General features: G+C 43.4%; 1 long non-coding RNA gene across 2 annotated transcripts in view; it reads right to left on the bottom strand.

The window, feature by feature from the left end:
• Positions 1 to 1,599: 1,599 nt before the first annotated feature.
• LOC102550206 (uncharacterized) overlaps positions 1,600 to 12,988 on the bottom strand; it is a 41,529-nt gene continuing 30,140 nt past the window's right edge. For both annotated transcript variants that reach the window (XR_015649066.1, XR_015649054.1), the window contains exon 3: positions 1,600 to 1,864. This is a non-coding gene — a long non-coding RNA (uncharacterized LOC102550206). The remainder of the gene's footprint in view (positions 1,865 to 12,988) is intronic.

Here is a 12,988-nt window from a genome sequence, read left to right as displayed (position 1 = left end):
CACAGATGCAGAAAAAGTAGAAGCCACAGGCAGACAAGACAACTTTGTAAGGAGAGTCTCCCAGCATGTCTTAAACCCCAGACAAACAAGCTACCAAGGTGTGAAGCCTTCCAGGAACCCCCTGAGACATATCAAAGAGGTCTATAATCATAAATCAGCCAGGAGATCAAGTGTGAATGAAGACACGTTGAACACTTCAGTTCACAACAGTGCATTCATGTTGCAATCTCTTTCGAGCTGCAGAGACCTATGAGAGAGTCCGGCCACATATTACAATTCTTCCTGACAAAAATGAATGCTGAGAGAAGCTAAGTGACTTTAAAATCACACGGCTAGTGTGTGGGTGAAAGTGGTGAACAGGATAAACTTTCTTGTTTTCGTTTTCTATGAAGCTGCCCACAGCTCGCTCTGGTGAGCTGCTTCTGCAGGCTTCCTGGGAACCGGGAGTACCTACCAGCAGCCTCTGACTGCATAGGAACATTAGCCTTAGTTTCCTGTGCTGTGGCTTGCAGAATAATCTCCATGGCTGTTCTCTGAAGTCGGAGAGAATGCAATTTTGCCCTGAAGTCTCACCTCAGCCTTTCTCTCATACCTTTATTTCCACCTCTTCGTAGTTATGTGGAAGGGGAATGCAAGGCCCCTTTGGAAACCACTATGTGGTTCTGCGCATGCTCTGTGCCAAGTGCTGTTCCTTGCCTGGAACGAGAGGGTTGCTAAGGTATGAGCTAAATGGAAAAGTGGAAACTCTGTGGCAAACAGCATGTTTGCGAGCAATTTCTAAAGCAGAAGGTGAGGAGAAGGCAAACAGGTCCAATGGCCTGGCTGGCATTGCTGCATTTTAACCTGTTGCTCTGCAGTGCACCCCGTAGTAAGGCTCTGAACATTCGCCCTCCAGGTCCACATTTCCTGAAGTGTAAACGTGGGGTTTCATAGTTCCTGTAGCAACTCTCTTGGCAACAAGGAAGATAGTCTAAAGAGCGGCCGGAGCCCCGCCCTTTGCCTCTGAGACCAGGGAAACAATGGACCCCAGGAAACTGGAATTTCCCCAGGAATCTCATGCTAGGAAAGGAAAAGGCTGGAGGCCCTCAGAGGGGGAGCTTGTCTCCTGGAAAATAACTTCATACAGTTCTGACAACTTGTCAGAAATTGTGCAGTAAAGAGCGAAGCTTAAGCAGGAATGATGGGCAGAACCCTGCCCCGATGGGGAGCTTCTCATTATCTATCTATCTATCTATCTATCTATCTATCTATCTATCTATCTATCTATCTATCTATCTATCTATCTATCTACCTACCTACCTACCTACCTACCTACCTACCTACCTATCTATCTATCTATCTATCTATCTATCTATCCATCCATCTATCCATCTATGGATCTCTCTCTCCTCCCTCTCCCCCTCCCTCCCCCTCCCTCCCCCTCTCCCTCCCTCTACCCCTCCCTCCCTCCTCCCTCTCCCTCCCTCTCCTCCTCCCCCTCCCTCTCCCTGCCTCTGTTTAAACCTAAGCCTCATGTCAGAACCCCAGATGGGGGGCAGGTGCACTCCTGAGCTGCAGCTGGCCTGACACATCAGGTAAGGTAAACAAAAGTCAGATGTGTAAATTCATCCACCATCAGCAGTGGCGATCCTGTTGATTTTATTTCACCATTTCTGAATCACAGCGCTACATCTTTTGCCTTTCTGAAGTCCACGTGCTTGCCATGGGGCAGGGGAGAGGTCCACTCTTAGTCCACAGCTCAGATGGACCAGCAGGCAGAGATGGATGAGTCAGAAACTCACCATACCCCTGTAGTTACATGGTTCCACCATGTAAATCACATGGTTCCGCGAAGTCATGGCGACTTTTATCCAGCTTAGTGCCACTGAAAAGAGAGATGAGGCGTTTTAGAGTCTCTGGGGGTCTAAATCAAGTTTTTCTTCATGTTTTAAGCTCTAAACAAATTGTTTTTCAAGGAGCTAAGAGCTACAGGCATCTACCACACAGGTTATACAGGTCAAAGTTCAACACAATTCAGTATGTTTCTCCTAAGAGAAGCAGTTTATGGTCTGTATGAACAATAGTGATCCCAAACGCAGCTTCCACTGGGCTGAATGTGGGATTCCTCTGGCAGAGCAGAGTGGAGCTTTGAGGTCCAGGAACTGCCAAAGGCAATGACGCAAATTCAAAGAGAGGAAGCTATTGTCTAACAAGAATACATCCTCCTGGCTTGCAGAGACACCCTCCTCCCACTTTTATATTCTTAGAGCTTGGCTCACAAGAGCCTCAGAAACGGCATTGATGCTGACAGATACCCTACAGCTTCAGATAAAAGTAGCATTTCAGAATCAAAGTTCTGATACGGAGGCAGATACTCATAGACAACTGCGGGTCTGGTGAAGAAAGTCAGAAGCTATGTTTATTTTTCGGAATGAGAACTGGTGCAGCAGAAGCTACGGGGGGGGGGGGGGGTGTTCTTGATCTTTCTTTACCATTAATGGTCAGAGTCATCAGCTCCTGATGACTTCCTATGAGAGTCAGTCCAGCACATATATTCCACATGAAGAACAAGCCAGCTACTTAATTCCAGGATGATTAAGTGTGTGTGTGTGTGTGTGTGTGTGTGTGTGTGTGTGTTCACGCGCATGCACACATGTGCGTACGCTGGTTATTTTGTATTGTCATGTACTTGCTTGGAAACCATAACTAGGTCAACAGCAATTAAGCTGCATTTAAAAAAAATAATTTGCTGCTTGAATTATTCAATGCCCGTCAGTTTTTCACTGTGAACGTCTGTAAGGATCTGTGTGAGCTGTCCCTGATGTTGATAAGGTAGTGACATATCGTCAAACCTAGCATCTTCAAACACTCCGGGGGGGGGGGGGCACACTCTGCTAGTCTCTTAAAGAAAAAGGGAACATTTCCAGTTCAAACTGCTTACTGCCCTCCTGGTGAGATCATCTTTAAATCTGTACTTATCCCAGTCGCCCAAACTTACTTAATGGAAGTTCAGACTTTTTGACAGCGTTATTTGTTTTTCTGAAAGTGTACTTTTCAGAATAGATCTCTCTCTCTCTCTCTCTCTCTCTCTCTCTCTCTCTCTCTCTCGTGTGTATGTCTCATTTTTAGTATCACAAGGTAATTAAAAAGTTTGAAAAAACTAAAAACAATAAAAATGTTTTTCTTTTTTCTTTTCCTTTTTGCTTGTTTTAATAGGAAGAACATAGAAACCACGTTCTACAGAAGTGAGCTAAGGTTATTCATGCCAAACTTTCTGAACTTATTGTTAAGCAAATATCTCGGGAATGAATTATAAATGCAGTTGTCGCTATAGCAGGATATGAGGTTTGACAAACAAACAAAATCCCCAAATAAAATAACAGACATTCTCCTGTTACTAGTTTGAAGTGACCATCTAATTTGGAAGAGAAACATACATTAAAAATATACTCTTCAAACTCACAAGGCAACAAGCCTCTGGGCTAGAGGTTGTCTTAGCAGTAAACAAGTTATGATCTTACTTATTGTTCTTATCTTCCGGGCACTCTTGTCTCTGCTTGGATTCCTACATCCAAAGCCTTCCACCACTAAAGAGTGTGTGGTGGAGGAGGGGCTGTTGCAATGGAGAGAAAGTGGAGCTCCTGGGCATGTGTTCTTGGTGGATGATTGGTTCATATACACAAGTCACAGTCCTCTCCCTCTCTACTCCCTCTAACCTGCAAGATTCACTTCATTACTCTCAGTGCTTCACAACGTACAGAGTTTTAAAATGGTGCAAAGGCAAACAAAATTCAGAGGCAACCCACAAAGAATGTTCCACAGCAATCATCTTTTCCCACTTGGAAGTTATTTTGTAATTTTTCCTGATAGTTAGCTGACTACAGATGGGAACTCAATAGGAGGTATTGTTCATATAAAAAAATGTGGGGGCTGGGGATTTAACTCAGTGCTAGAGCGCTTACCTAGGAAGCGCAAGGCCCTGGGTTCGGTCCCCAGCTCCGAAAAAAAAAGAACCAAAAAAAAAAAAAAAAGTGTGTGTGTGTGTGTGTGTGTGTGTGTGTGTGTGTGTGTGTGTGTGCGTGTGTGTGTGTATACCTTTGTATCACTTTCCAGGGATATTTGTAGCACTAATTACCAAGATCAAATCTGAATTACCTGACAAAAATGTTCTGTAGAACTGATTATGTCTGAGACAAGAATGCAGAGAACTTGAAACATTTGTATGCACATGCTCCAGACCAGTACCGTGGGGAAGGAGGAGTCAGATGGAGGACCGAATATCTCTCCGCGGCGTCCTAAGTGACAGTGATTTTTCTACATGGAGGAAACCACTGGGCCCACTTTAGGGAATGCTCTGTATTTTCTACCTGGAGCGCTTCTCTCTGCGTCCCTGACTTAGGTTCTTACGGATCATGTCAAACATCACCTGAACACAGGAGATAAACTAAGCTCTTCCTGTTTGTGACCTTGCGCTATCAGCCTGCCTAGCCAGCCACCAGCCTTCCAAATACACATGCCAGGCCAGATACTGGGCCGAGATGCTGGAAATGAGTAGAAAGCTTCTAAATCCTGTCAAATGATGTCTTTCCAGGTTGTTTCTAACTCCCGGTCTGCTCTATGAACTTTTCCTAAGAGATACATCAAGTGCCTACTCACCTGGGCTTTGGTATCAACAAGGGAGCAAAATAAGGGTCCCACTAAAGCCTAACTTCATGAATGAATGCCTTACTGGGCTTACTTACAAAGCATAAGTGAGGGGTTATTTATGATATTGTGGGTGATGGCCCAAAAGACAGATCACCAGAAGTCCTCAGTCTAGCACACATGACTGCCTTCCTTCCCAGCAGCACAGATGAGGTCCCCTCTCTTCGGTACATTGTATACTCTGTCAGGTTCTCAGATGAAAACATGCAGCTTGGGCAGAGTCATATACAGAAAGACCTAGAATCTCAGGTGAGGGTATGAAAGAGTAAAAAATGCAGCCAAAAAGTCAGAAGTTGAAAAATGCTATCTCACCCCTAAGGAGCCCTAAATACCTCAAATTCCAGCTCTCTGCCTGTAAGTAGGAGGTCACATTTCTGGACCAGGGTCCAGATAAAAGGGCTTAAGATAAGGCCATTAGATAGGTGATCCTGACCTAATAAAGATAAGAGGAAGCTTCTCCCAGGAACTAGCTGACCATAAAGTTAGATTACAATCTTAAAAGCAATCTTGAGAGACAGGAAGCTTCTCCTTGTGATTTCTCACTGGTATTCTCCACATTTTCCAATGACACCATCCCTGCCCCCTTGGGTTGTAGCTTCTTCCTTTAAATACCCTTTTCCCAGCTACTGGGGGTCGAACTCCTGTGCCCCTGCATGGGATATGAGTCTTGACCCCAGTGCACTGGTTCCTATTGATTAACCTCATGTGATTACAGCAAAGACGGTCTTCCGTGAGTTCTTGGGGGGTCACGTCATCCCGAGACTTGAGTGAGGGTCTTCCCGCTCCAGGGGTCTTTCAGGCACAATGACCCTCCTCACCTCTTTCTGCCACATGGGAATGTCAGGAGGCCTTGCAAGTAGTCGGGGCTTTCCTGACAAATACAGTAATGCCTGGTATGCTTGGAGAACAATGGTCTATAGCCCCCCAAAAATAGAGTAGCATTATGAGGAAGCAGAAGGGTGCTAGAGTCAAAAAATTCACACTTAGTAGCTCATCCACTTCAAACAAATGATTACTAACTGTGAAATGTGGGGATGTTGATTCTCAAGACCTTATCAGGTTATAATATTAAGAATGCATTGGGTAAATAAGGATCAATACTGGGTGTGAATTTCCTTAGTCCACCACACCCACCATGCGGCCAGGTCGCAGGTTCAAGATAATTGCTGGTAATACTCTCTCCTTCCCATCTTATTTCCTCATTGGTCATACATGCAAATTTTATCTTCCAATTCTCTCTGATGGGTTTACTGGTTTAATATCACCATCTGCCTTCCTATACCTACGTTTAGGGTCATAATCCTGTAGACATACTTACAACTCACTAATGCGATAACTGCCTGGGGCTATAATTATCTCATTTTTGTCTCTTTTTCATTACATATTCATCTTGAATGGTTTCTTCTCTCTCTCTCTTTCTCTCTCTCTCTCTCTCTCTCTCTCTCTCTCTCTCTCTCTCTCTCTCTCTCTCTGGTTTTACCACTTCCTTCTGGACTTCTCAGATTACTCACTGGGTTTTCTTAATTTTTTTTTATAACTATGATTCTATGTTCAAACTTGACCTCATCAGTTTCCTCCAGAGTCAGCTACCTTTACTAAGCATTACCCTTTATGACTGGTAACCCGACTTTCCTGGTTGCTCATAACCTGGGCCCTTTCCAGTATCCCGTTGTTTCGCAAACTTTCTTCCTTATCTGGCCAGTGGGAAGGGCCGAGGGTGTGAATGAAAAGCCTCGAAAAGCCCCCTACAAGTTCAAATCCAGTGTTCAGGAATTTGAAAAGAAATTAGATAGCATAGATGGGTTATTCCAGGAAAGGGTCAGCCTCTTTTACTCTGATGCTCAAGCTGGGTTGTACAGACCCACTCAGTGAGGAGGGGCAAATACATACAGCTGCTTCTAAATGTCTTTGTCTCCAGTTACCTAATAAAAATATAGTGATATACACAACAGAAATACTATTCAGATGTAAACAAAGCTGAAACTGTAACATTTGCAAGAAAAGGGAGGGATCTGCGAAGTTCAACATTAAGAGAAGTGGCCTAAAATTAAGAAGACAAAGACAACGTGGTACCTCTCATATATGGATCTTTTTTGTAATGTATGACACAGGCATGTAAAAACTGTGTACAGGTGTGGGTAAAGCAAAGAGCGGAACAAAGCAAAAGGCTGGAAAGGAGACCGAGATAGAAAAAAGAGGCAATGAGGTAGAGATGTTGGGAAAAGTCACAGGTGACGTGAAAGCCAAAAGGAGACCAGATGGGGAGGTTTAGCGGACAAAGGGTCCAAAAGGTGGGACAGTTGAGTGAGACAGGAGCCTGTCAAAACACTTTGTTCACAAGTAGCATGATGAAATGTGATACTTGAAAAATGTAACTGAAAAAAATTAAGAAGGATCGACTCTAGTCAGCCCATGACAAAGCCATGGGGCACCTCTTCCTGTCCTGTGTCCAAAAGAGAGGGGTCCTGTGTATGCAAAGTAAAATAGAGGATCCTGAGAAAAGAGCTATTAACCAGAGATCTCGTCTCACCTTACTTTTAGATTATCATTCCAGCGGGAATAGAAGATGCCCTCCCAACAATCTCCATAGCATTTGAAGAACACAGACGAAATTTGTTTGGAAATGCAGGATTTCCATTTGCAGTTCTCATCACTCAACAAAGATTTCCCCAATGCTTGCGAGGAGAAATGCTTCATCAGGCTGAAATGAGCAGCTGTTTGCAAGGACCTGGCATAGACACACATGAACAATGGGTGGGAGTTCCTTTGGCCACTCCATCAGGTTGGCATGCAACTCTGGAAAAAGCCTGTTGTTTAACTTGAGGATTAGCAATGGCCCCGTGAGTGCTCAGCTGTTTTAAATTAAAGTGAAAGGCCCTTGTGATGGTTACTGCGTTATGCTTGGAGGATGGTAAACACCTGCTCCACTCCTAGCAAGCATTACACGTCCACAGATTACTGCCTTCCATTCAGCACCGAGGAAACGTGTGTGTGTTCTCAGTTGTGTTCTAGATATTATATTACTTTGCCTGAGGACAAGGATTATCTTTGGATTTGCTTGAAGTCTAACACAGAGCCAAAAAATATGAAACGCTCATAAAGATGTTGAGAAAAAATGACGGGATGGGAACTTCCCTTCGTGCTATGCTTGTCACGTTTTTTCGGTCTCTGGTAGGGACGGGGAGCAACGTGTTCAGTCATTACTCAGCTCGTTTCGTGTCAATAAATAAATAAATAAATAAATAAATAAATAAATAAATAAATAACACACCGAGTCAAAGCACAAACATTTGCCTCGTTATAAAACAACCCTTTATCTTTAAAGGAAGGTGACATTGCTAATAATGAATGTACAGTGGAGACACTAGGTAAATCAGATTGTCATCTTTTGTTTCAGACCATGCAGGAGGGATGGGGGCCATGCCCAGAGTGTGTCAACCAAGACAGTAGTTCTGGGTAGTAACTCTTAGATGGCTGGGGCTGCTTCCCAGCAGACTCAAATTTTATTGTTTATTACCTAACTTTTCAACTTTATGTTAAGTGTCCAGAATAATTTTTGGCATCCATGTAACAAGTTCAGGTGCTTCCTTATCTTCTTTGTCTAGAGTACAGCTTAGAATATCTCTACCTTCTGGCTATTTTCGGGAGCATTACTAAGGCCAATGATGTGACACACCAGTGAAGGACATCCAACTCATGGTCACCAGCTTCAGAGAAAGGAGACAGGAACCATCACATCAGTGTTACAACCCATGTGGTGGTTGTGCTGATATAACACAACAGGAAAAGAGGCGATAGCTGTTGGCGAGGGGCCCAAAGACATTGCCTCCCAATGTCCCAGAGGGCAGCCTGTAATTATTACAGATGAAAAGTCGCTACACACCCTGAGATACTCTTCTGTCTGACCTCTAGGTTGGCACCTCCCTAGCTTGACCACTGGGCCTTTTGCAAAGCCAAGGCTGAAAACCGCCTCTTTGCTTCTGTTGTTATCTCTAGCAACCAGATCAGCTAAACCTTGCAATGCTTAAGACAAAATAAAAATGCAAAGTCCCGGGACCAGCAATTATGAAAATTTTCAAGAGACAGCAGCAGACCGGTAGAGTGAGCATGGACTTTAAGTGAAAAATTCTTGTGAATACACTGGTCAGAGGTTACTCCTGCTTCATACTCCCTCACCAAGAGGCTCAGTTTACTCACAATGCCTTTTCCTTCTGTTAAAAGCCTCCCACTGACATGCTTGGGGAGGAGCCTTCACCAGAGAGCTCAGTCTAGGCCTGTTCCCCTTGGTGGTTCTTTTCCAGAGCTCTGGTCTCTGCCTCTTCTCAGCTGAGTTTCTGATGCTGATGGGTAACCACAGAATACTAAAAAGTGAAGTAATTCACTCTTACTTGGGGCAGAGGCTGTACAGCAAGAATCACAAGCCCTGTGACAAGTGGCAAGCTCCAGAGGGAGGATACTTGAGCTTTTCAGTCACGGTACTGGTCTTTCCCCTTTGCGGTTTGGCCATGAGTGCTGGAATGGTTTTATCCATGCATCTATCTGACATTCAGTGAGTGCCTACTATCTGCCAGGCACTGTGCTGATTTCTGGGGACGCAAATATGGATGTATTTGTCCCCAGCCTTTGAAGTACTTTCTTCTAAAGCAGTGCTTCTCAACCTTCCTAATGCTGTGACCCTTTAATACAGTTCCTCATGCTGTGATGACTCCCAACCATAAAATCAACTCATTGCTGCTTCATAACTATAATTTTACTACTTTTATGAATCATATTTAACTATCTGATATGCAGGATATCTAATACGTGACTTGTGAAAGGGCCATCTGACCCCTACCACACCCCCCAGGAGTCACAACCCACAGGTTGAGAACTGTTCTAGGGGACAGACAAAAAGAAGCAGAGTGGACAAGCAGTGAGACTTCAAGGAGACTTAGAGGAGCTTGTGACACGAAAGAAGTGTGGCTGTGGAGAGGGATAGAGTATGAGAAGGGACCACTGGGTTTGCTTTCTTGTTAACCACTCTAGTCGATGCAAATCAGGCAGTTATGACCAAATCACAACTGACTCCAATTCTTAAAGCAACTCAGGCTTTTCAGAGCCCTGACTGAAGCAGAGATTTTCTTCCATACCCAGTGTACTTCTTCCTATGCAATGATCTCTCAGTCAAATTCACATACTAACCTCTATCACTGTCCAGATCAAACATTTAGTTATTTGGGACTTAGCTGGTTATTTTTGATTTCTGCCCCAAATCCCTCTGATACTTTCCTCTGGCCACATATGGGTCAGGTCTCTGGGTCTTCTTTCTTATGGGCTCTGACCTCATGCTTGCCTCCTAACCTTTGTAGAGTCTAGTTTGAACCAGAATCTTGCTCAGTCAGTTTACCCCAAATCCCCAAACTCTGGTATTATCAGTCTTTTATCTCATTTGTCTGCCTTCAGAAAAAAATCTGTTCTGTTTATCTAATAAAAATCCCCCTACCCTCTGGTATTTCATTGTATTAATTTTCATGCATGAATTCCCACCCCATTCCTTAGCTACTAACCCTTACTTCTCCTTGTTAGAGTCAGAGGTGACCTCAGTCCATAGCAAGGTCCTACTGCTGACTGCTATGGTCCCCTGCACCCCACTCTATAGTTCCTCCTTGAAAAAAAATCCACTGCCATTTTTTGTGTCATGAAGCTTTCTCTAACATTTTTTCATCTGTTCTCCTCTAAATGTCTAGGGCTGAGACTCTACCTCTCGAGGCAGGACCTAGTAGTTTCTTGGTGGCCTCAGCTGTGGTATAGCAAGCTCTGCCTCTTCTAAGGATGCTCAATGCCAGAATCTATAAAGAAAACTGTCAGGGCCTAACCTCCTGGGTATCCTCTACTGCTACTAATCTTGTAATAGGAACTCACATTCCCCTACTTTGTGACCTGATTGTAACTCAAGGACTTCAGAAAGACAGAACTTGGAGGTGTCACCGTGGGACCCACTTTCCTCATCCACTTGATGATTTGTCAAAAGTCATGTGTGTAGAAGACCAGATTCAATGTTTTCTCCTCTCACAGATATTTCTCTTAGGTTCAGGGCTTCAGAACATACTCCAGAAAATATTCATGCTTCCCAACAGCTATGGGCATCTCCCCATGTCCACACTCTAAGCCTAGTGCAGGAATCACTGGATTCTCCTCTCTTTGCCTGTTTCCTTTTTTTGACCTCTCTTCCCATACCCTTGGGCTTCTCTTCCACTGTGGTCAGAGAACATCTTCACATTCCAGATTCTCCCCAAATCTGTGATATGCCTTGTATCTTGACCTTGAAGCTTTGGTTCTTGTTATGATAAAATGTCTCCCTGTCTGTTGAGTTCTCTGATCCTTAGCTTCCTAACATCCTTAATCTAATTGATACAAACAGCTTCTTTATTGCAGTTGTCCCTTCTGTAGAATTAGATCTTCACAGTGTAGAGGATACTGAGGAACAAAGGTCAGAATTGTAGTAAGATGAATAGAGGGCACATTATGTAAAAGAATAGAAACTTATTCAGTAGCTAATAGACACCCTAAAGACCTTTCAAAACAGCAGCAACACAGCACTGACCAGAACTCAAACACAGTGTTTGTTTGGTCCAAGTAGTTGGTAACACTTAAAAATTAAGAGTTTACATATACAAGTCTAACATCTCAGTTTTCTTAAAACAATTTAGCAAAAGTGGATCCACTTTCCAATGAACAAGTGGCTGGGTTTAGGAGTGTTTCCTGCTGTGGGATGAACAAAATCCACATTATCACAGACTCAACCAGCTTTTTCATGACTTTTTCATTTCTGCTTGGACCTCACAGAGCGCTCGACTCCTTGACAAAGTAAAATATATATCTAAAAGCTCATAGAGGAAGCAATCCTGGATGCTGTTGTAGAAGTAGTTTGGCCAGAGCTCAGGAGCTTTATATTGGTCAGAATGGAAAAAGGAGAAGGAGGAGGAGAGAAGGAAGATGGGGGGAAGAGGAGAAGAAACTGCAGAGAGAGAAGAAGGAATAGGAGGAGGTGAAAGAGAAGGAGGAGGAGAGGGAGAGAAGGAAAAGGAAGAAGAGGAGGAAAAACAGTTGGAGGAGGTGATAAACATGATGACCTGATGACCAGGTTTCCTCCTTGAGTAAGAAGGCAAACTCTTACCAAGAGAGTAAGATCACTGCTAAGCATTGCGTTTAAATAAATAATCTGAGAGACAACCGAGAGAAGATGTTTACCAATTAGAAGCAAACTGGCAGCATCTAACAGAAATATAATTTTGATGCTTAAGTCAGAACTGAGAGAGTTTTGTTAGGCACAGATAGAAATGTTCTAAGATCTCCCAAGTATTTTTAAGGGGAACCCTCAAATGTAAAAGAAAGATTAATAAGGAAAAAGAAAAAGATGTTAAATAAACCTAGGTGGTGGTCATCTCAGCTCAGGGCCTGAGGTATCTGGCTGGCATGGCTGATGGCAGAGTTGTCCCCAGCAAAGAGAGTATATCCCCTGTGGTGAGTCATAAAGGAAAGGAGATAAAGACAGCTTCCTTTATTTGCTTGTTTTTTGCCGTTTGTTTTTAATTGCCTTTAACTATTTTTTTTCAATCCAGATAACCAAGACTACCCAAGCAACTCCCAGGACTATAGGAAAACTCTGTCTTCTCACCTGCAAAAAACATGTGAAGCTAGAATTTGTTGCATAATACACATCACTGAGAGCTCTCCTGCCATGTTCCTTGAGCAATCCCCTTTCCTTTAAATACCCCATTTCTCAAAGACCTCTACACTGTATCAAAGTCTAAGTGGCTACCTAGCTAAAACCCTTCTGACTTCACTGTCTCAAAACTTACCACTAAGTTCTAGTTGGCCATTTGCATGATTCTCTAGTTAGTGGTTACTGTCCTACTAGACTATAAGACTAGGGAAAGCTACTGACTTTGCTTGACACTGGTAGTGTAGAAGCCTCCCAGGAAGGGACATTTAAGTGGAGATTTAAAGGAAAAGTGGACAACAATAAGGAAAGAATGAGGTTATGAAACTGAATTATGCAAATGAGGTTCTAACTTTATACACCTTTTGTAGGCGATGTTCAAGTAGGAATTCAAGATTATTAAGTTAATTAGTATTCAAGTCGGGCTTCTTTTAATTCTCTTTTAAAAATAAATAAAACGGTCTCCCTTAGTCCACAAAGGAGGGGCTAGAATGGGACAGCTTTCCTCTCATAAAGGACAAGAGCCACACATGAAACTCTTTCAACAACTTCCCACACACCGATCAGCAAGTGCAGATAGTTTGTAGTCCTGGTCCGAGAGCA

This window comes from Rattus norvegicus, chromosome 1, assembly GCF_021556685.1.
Source record: "Rattus norvegicus strain SHRSP/BbbUtx chromosome 1, alternate assembly SHRSP_T2T, whole genome shotgun sequence".
In the NCBI taxonomy this organism is placed as follows: domain Eukaryota; kingdom Metazoa; phylum Chordata; class Mammalia; order Rodentia; family Muridae; genus Rattus; species Rattus norvegicus.
This window is presented reverse-complemented; position numbering and strand designations above follow the sequence as displayed.